Below are 16912 nucleotides of genomic sequence, written 5' to 3'. Positions count from 1 at the left end.
GTGATGAGATCCGAAATTGACCCTTTACACAAAAGTTTGTGCCTCCCATTAGAACAGTTGAGTTTGATAACTTGTCAGCCTATAGAGTTATTTGAAGTGTATAAAGAAGCACACGTTATAATACGGCAGACCTCAGTGGGCTGGTCATTTATTGCGAATGCCTAAAAAAGAATTTTAAAGGATAATATCAACGTGAAACCAGGTAGAGATCTGAGTTACGTTGGTTGCATGTGGTAGAAAACCTAGAAATTTCTGAGCCATTGGAGTAGTATCAAGACCAACGAGGATTGTATCACATCCGGCAATGTCGTGATGTTACGCTATGATGTAGTCAGCCCTTTTTTTGTGAATTCTACTCCATGTTCCAAGCGATTATCTTAACATCAGAAAACTCATGCCTTTAGTTGATCAGAAATTTAAAGCTTGGCAACATTCGATTGATTTTCTGATTTGATAAGCAACATGTTAGGGTTTATAATGGTTTTTGCTGCTTAGTATTTTCTTTTTCTTTTACACAGTGATTTTATTTTCTATTCGCAAGGTTGACAAATCCATCAACACTCGAGAGCTGCCCTGGTTCAAATATCAGAGGGCCGATTTCTGAGTAAGTAGAGTAGAGCGAAACATATTTACAAGTCGAAAGATTTTTGAAAGTCATTTCAGCTTAATCTATCAATCACTACGGATTGCACCAGGAAAACCGAATAAATTTCTTGATTTCTGAAAATTAATGAACTCCTTCAAAATCTTTGGCGATCTTCAATGTCGAGCACTTGACTCGACTTCTAATACACGACAAAGAAGACGACCTTATTATTGAGATTGAGTCAAAATATGAATATCTGCCAAGGAATACAAACGCTAGTTGAAGTTAAATGGTATAGTATAAAACTTGTTTATCATTTATTTTATTTATTCCATTGAACAGCTGAAAGATGTATTGTGTTTCTGGAAATATTTTTGTACATATACTTTTGGTAACAATTTTAAGAATTTTTTTCACAAATTCTTCAATAGAATAATTTAAGCATTACTGACAGATTCCAGGAAAATTTAAATCTGCTTCAGTGACTCTCGTAGAAGAAATCTGTTGAGAAATTTTAGGAAGAATTCATACTTCCTAAAATTTCTCAACAGATTTTTCTTTTCCTATAGCTCATAAAATTGGGAAAGCATTTTTTTTTAGAATTTTCTTTAAGTTTTCTTTGTTTTAAAAGACACCAGCACGTTAATGGTTCTAGTGGACGATTTGCTCTTTGAAGGAAGCACCATACTAGACAACGAACTAGCATGCAACGCCCAGTGGCACAGTCGAAATACGTTTCTGACGAAAAGTTTTCCGGACTGAAGCGGGAATCGAACCCACACTCTTTGACTCGATGCGGCTAAATGCTTGGTAATACTAACCGCACGGCCACGAATCCCCTATTTCAGATCGAAGGTATCATCAAGGGATCTTCTTCTTCTTCTTCTTGGCGTGACGTCCTCACTGGGACAGAGCCTGCTTCTCAGATTAGTGTTCTTATGAGCACTTCCACAGTTATTAACTGAGAGCTTTCTTTGCCAAAGTTGCCATTTTCGCATTTGTATTATCGTGTGCCAGGTACGATATACTCTATGCCCAAGGAAGTCTAGGAAATTTCCATTACGAAAAGATCCTGGACTAAGGAAGGCCCCGTTTCATCAAGGGATATATAAAGAAATTCCTTTTGAATTTCTTCCAACCTTGTTTCAATATTGCCTTTGAGAATATTTCAATGAACGTCTGCGGGGATATCTCTAAAATTGCTTGAAAGATTATCAGAAGTTTCTTTAGGATCCTTCAAGAAAACTTTCGGATTCATACAGAAATAATTTTGGCATAATAGCCGTTTGACATAATGGCCGTTTGGCATAATGAGTTATTTCGCTTATCAAAGTGAATCATGTGACCCAACGACCCTCCCCATTAACAAACATCCCAGTAACCTTTGTGGAGATGCAGAGGCAAACACGGTCTCCAATTAGCAAAGGTTATACACTAACATTCCTTCCCCCAATCCCACCTGACTGCAAGGACGTGGCCGGCGCCGTTATTGACCTTGTATAAATAGAGGCACTGAATTATGCACACTGAAGAAGATTATGGCCAATCCCAGCCGAACTTATAGTTGATTCTTTGTGCATTTTCACTGGCTTCGGTCAATCACGAAATAGCAACCATTGATATGTGTAGTCAGTCTAAGCTAAGCTAATAACCTACCATTAAATTTTACATGTTTTTTAATAGTTTTCAGGATTGAAGATTCTTCAAAAACCTAAGCATTCCAAAAGTTCAATATTCTTTCATAAACAAAATCTTCTGGGCATTATTGCCTGTAATCTATTTAATTACACATAAACTTTTAAATCAACAAATTAACACTGATGAAGCTGAAAAACTTACTTTCAGATTCTTAAAAAACAGTAAGTAGATAGATTGGTGTTGTTGTGAAATCAGCTGCTTCATTTAAATGAATCAAGTCGATGTGAAACAAAGAGAAAAAAATCTTAATACTACTTCATGAACTAATCGATAATCTTGCGTCTTTACCAGATCTGTTATAGCAAACAGGCCTTTGCAGGATAAGTATGTAATTCATTTTGTAATGAGCATGAGCATAGATGACCTTACAATTCGTAGTTGCACAAAGATTTAATGAATGGGGCTTGAAATTATTCGGGGAAGGGAAGGAATGTTAGTTAGACAACCGCTATTACTTAAGACAGAGTATACCTCTGCATCTCCACAGTTGTCATGGAAAGGATATTGAGTTAGTGGGATATGGTAAAGATCTGGGAGTCACCACGCCCAATCGGATTCGCGATATAATTCGATAATCGCATTGTACGCCGAACAAGTGTTCATCACTCACCTAGGCAAGAGCAAACGACGCGATCAATAGATCAAACACTACTAACGCTCCGCGGCGCTTTTTCATTTCACTACTTGAATGATGGGCGACTAATTGATCATCGTCCGCTCCCACAAGAGCAATCGTCAAGGTCGAAGGATCAAACACAACTCAGTATGTAATTCATTTTGTAATCGCCAAAAATATGTTTTTTTTTTTTTGGTTTTTCTCCCTCTACATAAACGTAGTGTCTCAACCCAAGATTATGACGTGAGACGACGCCTTAGTTGAATCATAAAAATATAATGACACAAACTATTTAAGTAGGAAACTAATAATACATTCATTTTTTGAAACAATACTGTATTGTTTGTTGAAATAGAAAATTATTTTGTATATTTTGTTGTTGTCTAAATGTATCTCTTCTATAAATATGTTGCAAAAACTAGGGGCAGAACCCGTAGTAGATAATTTTAGAACCTACAAATATTGTTGTTGATATTATGCAACAATTTCATCGACAAAAAAGCTAGTATGTAGATGTAATGTTAACAATATATTTTGTTGAATATATCCGATAGTTTGTCAAGTTGAATGTTTATTTCTCTTCAAGAGAAAAAGCTGGGCAATGGGAAGGGATGACTAGTTTCCAAATCCATGTATTTCTCGAGAAATTCCAAATTATTTCATAGTACCTCTACCTATAGGAGGAATAATTAATAAATTAATTGTAATAAATATGGTAGAATCTTTCAAGGAATAGCTTAAGAGTCATTTGAAATTAGTGGAAGATGCTTCGAAATTTTTTTATTACATTTTCTAGTGGAATCACTGAAGGAATTTTTAAAAGTATTCCTATTGGAATTCTAACCTAAATAATTCGTGAACAAACGTCAACATCCCACCGCAAAATCGCTAGTGTTTGGAGGTGATTTTAACCTCCAAATTGCCAAATAACCTCCAAAACATCACCTCCAAGTTTTTTTTTTTTTTTGTCTTTATTTAAGAGGCTTTCAGCCGAACGCTGGTTCACCTCTTTAGATACTTATATAGTTAACTTATTACTATAAACATCAATTAGATTTTTGTGTACAAATCGGTTTTCTTCAAGAGTGCTATCAATTTTGTTTCTTCAGCTTCAGAGTTTTGCAGAATGCCCGCGATGCTGGTTTGTAAATTTATAGTAGTCCTATCTAATTCTAGTTCCGTGCAATTTACAAGAAGATGTTCCACAGTAATAGGCACTGCACATGCCGGACATATTGGCCTGCAGGTGTTCGAAATGTAGTGTGGATGTGTTACTCGAGTGTGTCCGACTCTGAGTCGCGATAGAATTTGTTGTTCCCTGCGCAATTTTCGATCATTCCACTTCCCTATGTCTACCTTTATTTTCCGAAGAAAAAGGTCACGATTCATGAACCATTGGTGCTGCCACGATTCGTAGACACATTGTTGGATACTTCGTCGTGCATCAATTCCTGGAATGCTTAGGCTCCACATACTAGAGTTTCTCCCTTGGTCAGCAAGGCGGTCTGCCTGCTCGTTACCTTTGATACCACAATGTCCAGGTATCCAGCAGAGCGTGGTGTTGGATGAGATTGCAGCCTCGATTTCTTGGATGATAGAATGTTTCTGTTGTGGGTTCTCTAATGCTGAAAGAACACTGGCTGAGTCAGTGAGGATAACGGTTGGGACTGCAGGATCGTTTATTAGATTGATAGCAAGACGAATTGCTGCGGCCTCAGAAGAAAAAACGGAGAACTCGTCTGGAACCCTTCTAGCTACGCTCAAGTTATCGCTGTATACGCCAATACCAACTTTCCCTCTAGCTCTAGATCCGTCCGTGAAAATTTTTTTGTGACTGGTGTACTTAGTGTTCAGCAAATGGTTGAGTACCGCCGATACTCTAGCAGCTGAATCTCCTGCTCGAATAGTCCGCTTCACTGACCAGTCAATTGTTGGGGCTGGTTGATTCCATTTTCTGTCTCCAACCCGATGGACTTGTGCTATCGGTGGGAAACGTATGTTCGCATTCTCTGTGAGAAGTTGTTTGGCTTTCTCGAGGACGAAAACATTTCTGCTGTCTCCATATGTTTTCTCAAGAAAGCTGATTGTCCTGTTAGCTGCTGTAATTGTCAGAAGATAGTGGAAAGGTAGTACACCAGCTTCCACACATGTAGCTAGAGTAGGAGAACTGGGAAGTAGGCCAGATGTGAGACGAATTACTCTGTTGTATACTGGACTAAGGAGATTAATCAAATCTATGTATGAGCGCACGGTAATTTCTAATCCATACAAGAGTTTGCTGATAACTATGCTACAAGCGATATTGGAGAGAGATCTTCGGTTGTTTGATTTGTGCCTACCGCTTATTGCTTTGATTAGTCTTATTCTGCACTCCGTTTCCTTCTTTATTTTATTGAAATGCGCTTCGAAATTACATTTCCTATCAATTATGACACCGAGTATTCGCAGCTCTTTTTTATAGGGTATTTCACATTGTCCTATCGTTACTGGAGTTTTCCATGGGTGATGTCTGAAGGTGCAGCAGTGTGTTACAGAGCATTTTTCAGCAGCCATGGTGAATCCAACGTTTTCTGCCCATTTAGCAACCGCTCGAACAGCTGCTTGTAGTTTCCTTCGAATTATTTTCGGACTTTTTCCAACGACAACTATTATTATGTCATCTGCATAGACAAATATGAAAATGCCTTTCGGTAGTCTATCGAAGATAGAATTCATGGCAATTAGAAAAAGTGTTACCGCCAGGACGGAGCCTTGTGGCACTCCTGTCTCCTCTTGGAACATTTTTGAACGCGTGTTTCCTATCAACACTTGAAAGGATCTCTGCTGCAGAAAGCCTTGAATAAATTTTCCCATATTTCCGACGATGCCCCAATCTATGAGCTGTCTCAGAACTTGTGGGCGCCATACTCTGTTGTAAGCTTTTGCGAGATCCAGAGCAGCGATATCCACATGGAGGTTATTCGAAAGAGCATCGTCAATTATTTGGGCAAACGAAGCAAAGTATGAACCCGTACCCCTACCTTTAAGGAATGCATGCTGCCTTTGATCAAGTTTATCCTGGAGTATTAACGTTAGGCGCCTATTCACCATACGTTCCATAATTTTAGAAGCGCAACTGGTTAGCGCAATCGGTCGATAGTGACTTGGATCACTTGAGTATGTTCCCTGCTTGGGTATAGGTACCACCAAACTATGTCTCCATCCATTTGGAAAAAGGCCCATAGTCCAGACGTTGTTGAAGCTTTCAAGAAGGGATATCTTCACCCGGAAGGGTAGACGCTTGAATAAAAGGTAGCTAAGTTCGTCAGGTCCTGCTGATTTGCTTTTTGTAGAGTCGAGGGCGAATAGCAATTCTTCGACGGTAAAAGGCATGTTGTAATCGTGGTTGTTGGTATCATCGGGGATTGCTATGTTGATGCTAGGGTATTTGCTCTTTTTCTGGGTGGCCAAGAAATTCGGCGGGTATAGCGACTGCGATGAGATTTTTGCGAAATACTCTCCGATGCTGTTGGCTACAAAGGCAGGATCATTTGAAACGGTATCGTGTTGTCGTATAGTGATTCCTTGTGATCTCCTTTTTCCGCTTAAAGCATTAACTCTCCGCCACATTTCAGTGGTGGACTGGTTGCTATCGAAACCTTCTAGAAATTCTTCCCATGAATTCTGTTTCGCTTTTCGGATGATGTCTCTGCATTCGTTTCGAAGTAGTTGGTACTCTTTATTAATGTTACTCCAGTCTGGATGATCCTTGGGAGTTCGTTTTCGTCTGCGAAGGACTTTTCTGCGAGCTTTCACTGCTGCTTTCGTTACGTCGTTCCACCAATGTAGCGCTTTTCTTCCTGGCTTACTGCTCGTTCTTGGAATGTTGGCCTTAGCAGCATCTAGGATTAGTTCGCCTAGCTGCTCAGGGTCGTACACGTGTTCTGGATTTATCGAGGTGAGTAAGTCCTGCTCATAAGTCTCCCAGTTTGCGTCGTCGAGTCGCCATCTTGGTCGCCTGGTGATTTTTGGTAAGACCTCGGTACTTAGAATTTCAATTGGATGATGGTCACTGCCCATTGGATCTGTATGGATAGTCCATCTTAAAAGTCTAAGCATTTCACAAGAAGCCAGCGAAACGTCAATACAAGATTGATAACTGCAACGGGAAAAGGTTGCACTCCCGTCGTTAAGGACGATTAGATCGTTTTCTTCGGCTACTTGTAGTATGACACTTCCTCGTTTATCGGTTTTCGATGATCCCCAGGCATAGTGATGGCTGTTCATGTCACCTAGTATTAGTACTGGTTTTTCAAGTTGGTTAAGCAGATTTTGTAGAAGGGTTCCTAGTTCGTCCACACCGTTTTGTGGAAGATATATGGAAACAACTGTATGTGGAAAGGGAAATTCCATTTTCACAGCAAGAGCGATAAGAGGCGTATTGAGTTGAACTGGAGTATGTGGAGCTGAATGGCGCACAGCGATTGCGACATTCTGAAAGCGAGTTGAGCCAGTTTTGATGTACCACTTGTATTGCCTCCGAAGAAGCTGATTAAATGCATCACCATCCGATTTTCTGCAGTGGATTTCCTGTAATGCTAAAACTTGTGGGGGATTTTCATGCGTCAATAGTTGCAGGTCGCTGAGGTTGTTGAAAAGTCCATTTATGTTCCATTGCAACGCCAGTGGAGTTGCAGTTCTGCGACTAGTCGAGGTTGTTGATGCTGAAGAGCTTGACATTCGTGTAGATTCGCAGTCTTCGGGTCTTGGTGGAGTTGGGTATTCTTGTAGAATAAGGTCACTATGCGTGACTGTAGTATGGCTGGCACTCGCCGTCTGTTGGATGTGGAACAGTCGATCGTACTCTGCGGAGTTTGATACTACTGTCGATGGTAGTGGTGCTCGGTTGCTATGCAGAACTGCTTCCTCGGGTTGATTTGGCTGAACATGGTCGGGTTTTCGGAGCGAGTGATCTTGAAGTCGATCCTCCAAAGTATGCGTGGGGACTGAAAGGGATGGCGAGACTACATACGGTGGTTCGGTGGCTTTATTGAATGTACTTGCCTGAGATATCAGGCCCCCCACACCTACTGCCGCCTGGAATGCTTCTCGGGGACGTCTGGTGATTTTTCCAGGCAGGGTCAGTGTGGGGTGAGGCCTAGGGTTTTCGAAACCCATGAAACTTTTCCGGATCTGGTCGTTTGATTTGCTGGTTACAGGGGTTGCATTTGTTCTCGTTACGATTGGTGGATTTGAAGCGTTGTCTTCTAAGGCCGCTCTGAGGGATTCCCCGTCTACGGGTTGGGGTATGGCTTCCCGGACAGTTCTTCCTCTCAGATGCGCTTCCGCTTGTGGAAGTGGGAGGGGTACTGCACTTTCCCCTCTCCCAAGCCTTTCCTCATTTGTTTGACTGATGTGATGTATAGGGGTTTCTGCGTTTTGGGCGGTGAACTGACTAGGTGCGTTGGTAGGGGTAATATTACATGCTTGTGTTTTCGTCTTGAAGAACTTAAATGGAGGAGGTACTGCTTTCTGGTGCTGGATCACCATCAGAGATATCCACAATTTCTTCTTCATCGATGTATTCTATCATTGGGTCTAGTTCCAAGTGGGATATGGCGGACTTCATCGTTTTCTTGGGAGGAGATCTTGAGCCTTCAGGAGAAGTGTTGAGGACACTCCTCATTTGTTTCAAATGTTCTTCTTCTTTCTTGGTCTTTCGTTTGCTGATTCCTTTGAGACTGCTTGTGGTAATGACAACTGGTTTCTGCTGGTCGCGTGATTCGTGTTCCGAACCCGACGGCGGCAGGGCTACATTGTCAGTTTGCTTATTAGTCGGGGTGCTGAAGTACGGTTGTAACGCTTCCACCTTTCGCTCAAGAGATTCCAACAGCGAGTTTTTCGTTTTCATTTCTTCGAAGAGTTTCAGTATCATTCCATCTTTCTTCTTGTTGTCCTCAAGTAATTTTGAAATGGTTTCGTCTTTCTTTTTATTCTCAGCCATTAGTTCTTCGAATTTACTGGCATCCAACCGAGATTGGGCAGTGACTTGCGCGTATGAACCTTGTCCTTCCTCGATACGTCTTCTGGCCTCTGGGTAGGTTAAATTCCCATCCACCTTCAATTTTACGACGGCTGCTTCTTTTCGGTATACTGGACATTTCCGACTGCCAGGGCGATGATCACCTTGACAGTTGCAACAGAAGGCCGGCGCTTGGCAGCTATCACCATCGTGTTCCTCAGAGCAGTTGTTACATCTATTCGGGCCTGGGCATCGTAGTTTTGGGTGGCCGTATCGGAAACAAGCATAGCAAAGAAGGGGATTTGGGTAAAACGGACGAGTTGGGATACGCAGAAGTCCGATTTTCACGTGATTAGGGTAGGTGGTTTGATTGAAGGTCAGTACTAGAGCTGGGGTGTTGATTAATTTGCCGTTGTCGTTCCGTGTGATTCGTTTGACGTGTGTTACATTTTGGCTGCGCAGTTTTTCGAGAGCTACTGCCTCCGAGTAGTGGATGGCATCGAACGACGAGATTACGCATTTGCTGCTGTTGAGCCGAGGATGAGGTACTATGGTGATTTCCGTTCCGTCGAGTAGAGTGGTTGTGTTGAGCAATTTGGTCACGTGAACTGGATTCCGAACACGAAGAATGTAGCGTGAGCAACGTTCTTCGCTCTGTGCCGATTCAATCGCTTTATTTCCCACTACTGCTTCAATGCTCTTCCCTATCAAATCAGGATCCACGGGTAAAGCAGCTCCATCTTTCCCAGTCATTTGCAAAATCGTTAGTCGACCGAATTCGTTTTGTGGGTCCATGAAACTCGGGTATCTTGGACCCAACGACCCTTCGGGGTCGCCCCCGTAGGGAGTTGACATTGTTTCTGTCTTGTCAGCTATGCGGTAGTTTTTTCATGCACTCGGAGATCGAAAACGAGACAATGATGGGTAACAGTCACCTGTTACCTACCCCAATATAAATTGGTCAGTGACCAATTTTGAATTCGATTTCTCCCACTGTTCGGTCGATCGTCTGGTCTCTATGTGTTTCGTATAGCTGCAAATGATGCGCTGAATACAGCGATGGTCACTCACAACTCAGTCACACACGGTCAAAACGTTGAGTTGTAGTGATAACAACACTATCACTGTGAACGAATAAACCAACGTTCGGTGTCGACGAGTGTGTTGTAATGGACGCGGATCGTACACTTGTTTAGAACAAGTGGAACCGATTTTGCAACCACTAAATAGTGATTTATGGTCGATTCGACCAATAGAGACACTAGCGAAATTGTCCGCGGTCGGTAGATCTTTGCGTCCGGTTGGAGCAAGAATTTTTCCACGACGAGTCACGGATAATTTTACGAAAAACGTAGGTGAAAAGTTCGCGACGTATTTACGCTTTGGCTATTCACGCACACATGATCACCTCCAAGTTAGTTCTAATAACCTCCGTTATATGAAATATGGTGGCGCGTCGATCGTCGCAAGTTTATCGTTAAACAGTCAATAGAGCCAAATCTAGATAATTTCTGATGAAACAACCTGGAGTAATCCCTACAAACTTATTGATGGGATTTCAAGCGGAACATTAGATTTTTTCTGGAGCATTTATTGAAGGAATACTTTAATAATATCTTGGAGGAGATAAATTTCAGGAAACATCGGTTGGAATTATCCAAAGAAATTCCTGCAGAAATCTATAGAATAACGACACATAACAAAAAAAATTCTGCATGTATCGAAAGCTAGCTTATAAAAAATACGAGTGTTTTGACTACCACTCATAGTCTTCTTCAGTGTTCACTAGTTTTTATTCCACCGGAAATACTCGTTTAGTGGGGTCATTTTAGTTTTTGTACCAAAATGAGGAATTCGACGGCTCAATTTTCCTGGTTTCTTTTGAGTATGTGACTCATTTCACACAATAATGAGTGCATGACTAGTCTAGTTATTTTCGGAGAAACCCTTGTAGTGAGACATTTTAGTTTTAGTACTCTAAATAGACATTCGACGGCTTAATCTTCCTAAGTTTTTGAGCGTGTGGCTTATCTCGCACAATAATGAGTGAATGGCCTGTTTGGCCTTTTGTGGCCACCGAAATAACCCACACACTTCGAAAAAATCGTGTAATTTTGTGTCATATAAGACCGACATATTAAAGCAAGTAAAACAGCTCAAAATTACGTTAGAATTAATTTTACACGCGTGGTTTTGTGAGCATATTAATTTTACTCGTGTCAATGTTGTGTGCTGTAAATTTCAAACATGACGTAATTGATAAAAATATAATAAACAAACATTCCAAGGGATTCCACGCACTTATTTATTTCGGATACTGATTGTGATTAATAATGAACACTTAAGTTAAATTTTCACATCGTATTTTATTCACCGAAATTATATTTCACAAATAAATTAATTCAAATGATTGATTGCTGTATCGCCGGGTGCAAGAGGAACATCTTCCATGAAATCGATCAAGCAGCAGCTGCATGCCACCACGGGCACAATGATATTTACAAATCAATGAACACTCTTTTATATTTCTTATGCACTAAATTCACTTAACACTTGCCAAGTTAAAGAACATTTAAATTGCACTGAATTGATAGCACTGCGGAACACGTTTTTGTCTCAAGCACCAAAATACCACGATTTACTAAATTAAAGGTTGCTGAGTACATTGCCGTTTCCAGAAATACCATGGCACGTCTAGTTTTCGAGATATCTACTGTTGAAAATGCAAAATTTGACTGTTTCAGACAACTTGCATGCAAGTTTACCAGCTTGTAAGGTAATTTATTTGCTTAATTTATCACAGAATTCAAACTTCATGTATAAAACAATAATTATTAACAAAGTACATAATATTATTCATTCGCAGTTCATCGGTCAGTGAAGACAGACGTTCGTTCCGATTCTCCGTGCTATGTATATTGTTCGATTCTATTGTTAGGTACTAGTGTTCGGTACACAAAGCTTTTTGACTCGAGTGGTGTGAAAAGATAAGTCGCCCCTTTTGTTGTTGTTCGAGGTTGGATTAAACACGTGATCAGAGGTACATTTTTGAAACTTTTTTGGAAAAGCCCTCCATCCGGAGATGGAAGGGTCAGGTGATCCACCTGATCCTCCGGATGAGACGGTGGGCGATAAAATGGATTTGACCTATTCGGAGGGTGCTTCTCATGGAAAATGCAACTCGAATGTCCCCCTTTGAGGCGTCCAGAGTAAGGATTTATCCTGAAAGTGCCAAAGGTCCCTACACGGTTTTCTTTCGAATAATCGATAGACCTCACAATCTTTTGCTGATCTCTGCCGAATTGAACCAAAAGTTCAAAACGGTCAAAGAAATCAAGCAAGTTGAGCTACGCAAAATTTGAGTGACGATGTCCGATCGAAACGAAGCAAATGAAGTTGTTGTCCTCCCTCGGTTCAAGGGACTGTATAGAGTATATATTCCATCAGCGGAAGTAGAAATCGACGGTGTAGTGTACGACGAAGTGATTTCTCCTGAAGAAGTGGTGAAAATTGGCAAGGGAAAATTCACAAATCCTCATCCATGATTTCCGTTTTGGAATGCGAAAGACTCGCAATGCGCGAAGAAATAGCATCCAATGAAATATCGTTCAAACCCTCAAACGTTTGCAGGGACAGCTTTACCCGATTATCTGTGCATAAACGGCGCACTAATGAAAGTCCGTCTTTATTCCCCGAAAATCATGTTATGTCGAAAGTGTGGTCGACTGGGACACACGAGTAAGTATTGTACTTTGAAACCTCGATGTGGACAATGTGGAGGGAATCATGATGTGGCTGCTTGCGAGGAAGCAAGTACATCTATTCAGAAGTGCCTTCTGTGTATGGAACCACATGGTTCCATGAAGAACTGTCGCAATTATCAAGCAAAGAAGAAAGAAAATAAGCAATTGCTGATGAATCGTAGCAGGTTGTCCTACGAGACGTTGGTTAAACAAGTTGATCCAACATTCGTTTCCGAAAACACCTACCAAGCATTGACTCATCATGAAGATGAGGACAATGATGGTACGAACAGCTCGAACAGTGGTTTTAAACCACCTAGGCTAGGAGAAAGAGAAAGCGGGATGTCAACGGTAAGTCCGTCGACAGGATCTCTTCTCAGAAAGATGACAAAACCTCTAAAAAAACTAAGCCAGAGAACAAAATAAACGATAGAAATGACCAACAGCTCCCACATAGCACGCGTGATCCATTCCCTCCTTTACCGAGTGGTAGAGATGTCTCAGGATTTAGAAAAATCCAAGAGCAAGAAGCTGCGCAAACGCAAAGTTTCTCAGGGCAAAACGTTACGGAATTAGTTAAAACCATATGCAAATTCCTCAACTTCGATCAGTTTTGGATAGACATGATCGTCAAAGTAATCCCCTTATTGACTGCCCTTTGGAACAAACTAACTTCCTTATCGACGCCCCTTGAATCTCCTCAACCACTGTAATGGCTAATTTAACCTCAAAGAAATCTTTGAAAATTCTCCAGTGGAACGCACACAGCGTTGTTCCGAAATTAGATCGTCTTAAAGTCCTCTTGCAGAAAAACAACATAGATGTTTTCTGCATATGCGAAACCTGGCTTGTGGACAGTAAATATTTTCGAATCCCGAATTATAACATTCTTCGCAAAGACCGTCTTGAGCCATACGGTGGAGTCATGATCGGATTGCGCAACGGTATTGAATTTAAATCTATCAACCTTTCTTCTTCGGGAAGCGTAGAGTGTATAGGAGCTTCCATTAAAGTGAATGAAGTGTTTGTTTCCGTGGTATCAACATACATCCCTCCAAATGGTCGGTGCACAGCCCGGGACTTGCAAACTACACTTTCACAGATAAATGAACCATTTTTCTTATTCGGTGATTTAAATGCACATGGAATTTCATGGGGCAGTTCACGAGTCAGTGCTAGAGGAAATATTTTGTATGATATTATTGATTAATACCAATTGATTATTTTGAATAATGGATCACACACAAGAATTGCGTGTCCACCGAATTCGTCAAGTTGTGTTGACCTGTCATTATGCTCTAGTTCGTTGGCATTATATTGCACTTGGGAGGTGCTAGATGATCCCAATGACAGCGATCATCTACCAATAATTACAGATTTCTCTCCGTCAGTTGGTCCAGACGTTAGATAAAGATGTATCACTTTCCACTCTTTGGTCAATTGCTAGGAAGATGAGGAATAGCAGAATTCGGACTGAGCCTACAACAGAGTATTCTAATGAATGGGTCGATCAGTTTTCGTCTAAAGTTTGCCCACCTTATGTCCCAACGGATATAAAGAACTTCGCTGATAACCGAAATGAAACTTTTGGAAACTTAAGCTTACCGTTCAGTATGGAGGAATTGAATATGGCTTTGGCATCTTCAAACAATACCTCTCCGGGATTAGATAAAATCAAAATGATTGTTCTTAGTAGTCTACCGAAAATTGCAAAAGAGACACTTTTGCAAATTTTCAATGATCTGTTTACGCAAAATGTTTGTCCCGATGAGTTATGGTCAAAAACCGGGAGAGCCAATAGTTTTAAGATTTATTGTACAGTTAGTTGTAGTGTTTGTTGGTTAAATAAAAAAAAGTACATAATATTTTTGATGGTAACATGTTATTTTTTGGTGGTTCAGAAAAGTATCTATATAGAGAAACGAAGAATTTTATATGAAGACTGCAAGCATGTTGAAAAAAATCGATTTAAACTGAATTTTATCGTGAAATTTTAACTAAATTATACCTAAATTGAAAGTTCAAGTCCTATTTAGCATGTTTGGTAGATTATATCACAAAAAATTTGATTAATCATACTATAAATTTCATGTAAACGTCAATAAAACAAGTGTTTTATTCAACTTTGGCGACCTGTAGCTAAAAATTGTGACGTGCTGGAACATTTCTGAGAACGGCATCAGATTCAGCGACCCAAAATCTGCTTGAGACACATAATTTGATCCTAGAGACACGCAAAAATGTCATTTTTGTTACGATGTGTAGTCATATAAAGTTTTTGACTCGAGAGCTAAACATTACATGGCTCATACATGTTTTGTTTTACTCCGATTGCGTTTGACGTTCAACGAATGTGCTGCGGTGCATTATGTCATCGTTCGAGTAATTTTAAATCATTATGCTGTAGAATCAAGTCAAGTGACAAAATACTGCAATGCATGTCTCAAAATGAAACTGAATTCACGTGTTTTCATGTTCACGTCATCGTGGATTTAATAATGTTTCAGATTTAAATTTATGTCATGATCAATTACGTCAATATAGACGACTACGTCACCTTCAAAAATGAGATTTTTTTAGTGTGCAGGAATGATCACCGAAGAAAACCGTATAGAGGGACATTTTAGTTTATAAACCAAAAACTAGGCATTCGGCGGCTCAATCTTTCTGCCACTGAAATAACCATCGGAGAACTCTTATAGTGGTCATTTTAGTATATGTACTTAAATGAGACAATCTACAGTTTAATCTTCTCATGTTTTTTTTTTAAGAATGTGACATATCTTACACATTCATGAGTGAAAGGCCATTCTGGTTCTTTGTTGCCACTAAAAAACAGGAATGACAACCGGTGAAACATAGCATGCCACAGTAGACAAACCAAGAAGATTGCACAGTAACAAGCTTATGTCTAGTCGAGTCTAGTACACGACACTGAAGACGGCCTTACAGTTGAGGTCGAAATACGCGTATCTGTCAAAGGATACAAACTCTAGTGGAATTAAATGGTATAGTACTAAATTCGGTTTTTTCATCTACTTATAGGTATTCTACTAAACAGCTCGAAGATTTATTATCAAGCTTATGTCGTTTTTCTTTATTTGCACCGCCTGCACCGTTTTCCCACCGGTGTAGCAAAAGTTGCAAACCGTTTTTTTATTCCGCAGGTAGCACACCGTTTTTACACTCGATCGCCAACGGTGCAGAAAATCCTACACCCTGATAGAGCTGGGTGTAGCAGGTAATGCATATTTTTTGCCAATAGAGGTCCCCAAGCAAACTGCCACGAACACCAACGCACAATCAATCTTACACAAGTCGATTTCCTCAGAATGAAAACGTATCGATGTTTGTTTGACGTTATTGAGCTTTCGGTCAACAGCAGGCCAACAAGGAAGTGGTTGTTTTGCAGCAATTCTGTTTATATTTGGATTCTCACAGCAAACAAAAGCAATGTTGTGACAGTTCTCACAGCAAACAAAGAAAATTTTGTCAACATTGCACTACTACGCATGCAACTGGATTGGTCTATAGAGCTTAGTGACATTTGAACACACGTAGACTAGCATACGCTCGTCATACACAGTTTGTTTTTGTTTTCTTCAAAGAAACTTGCACACGCTTTCCAGACTCACCAAAATGCATATGGAAATATTACCCAATTTGAAAAATTTAAACCCGTTTTCTGCGTGTTTTTCGAGACTGAGTGCATATTGTTTTCCTGTAAGGTTCACAACTACATCTACACTAGGGTACCCATACCATTGGGCGTGAAAACCACTATACATATATGGTTCTTAGCTGTCAGTGGCGTTTTTGTTTTGGTCGTTTTGGTAGGTTTCCTTGTTTTCGGTAACGAACAAGCAAGATTCTTCATTTGCCCTCATTTTCGGCTTAGCGGATAAAAATTGATTTACTTCAGAATAGAATATTTTTATTTAGTAACAGAAGACATATTCTTAGCATTTGACAATGCTAGAAAAACTACAATAAATACAGATTGTATAAGAATAATAAGGGAAACTATTATGTATGAGTATGTTTTATCAGTAGGAACTTTTACGGCTTATGTCAGAAAACGGAATTCTTTAATCAAATGTTTGGATTACATGTACACCAGTAACCACTACATTAAAAACATTACATTTCAGTCAAGTTTTTCGAAATTCGCTCATGGGTGCGAAAGAAATAAAAATCATCGGCTAGAGCTGTATGTTCCCATATTTTAAACTGGGATCACAAAATCTCTGGGTCTATATTTAACTCAA

General features: G+C 40.1%; 1 protein-coding gene across 1 annotated transcript in view; it reads right to left on the bottom strand.

Annotated features, from left to right (window-relative positions):
• Positions 1 to 16912, bottom strand: part of LOC5568080 (protein HIRA homolog) — a 149434-nt gene that overhangs the window by 45621 nt on the left and 86901 nt on the right. The gene's annotated exons all lie outside the window — the stretch shown is intronic.

Source organism: Aedes aegypti, chromosome 2 (assembly GCF_002204515.2).
Source record: "Aedes aegypti strain LVP_AGWG chromosome 2, AaegL5.0 Primary Assembly, whole genome shotgun sequence".
NCBI lineage: Eukaryota > Metazoa > Arthropoda > Insecta > Diptera > Culicidae > Aedes > Aedes aegypti.
The sequence above is the reverse complement of the archived record's forward strand: the minus strand, read 5'-3'. Positions and strand labels throughout refer to the sequence as shown.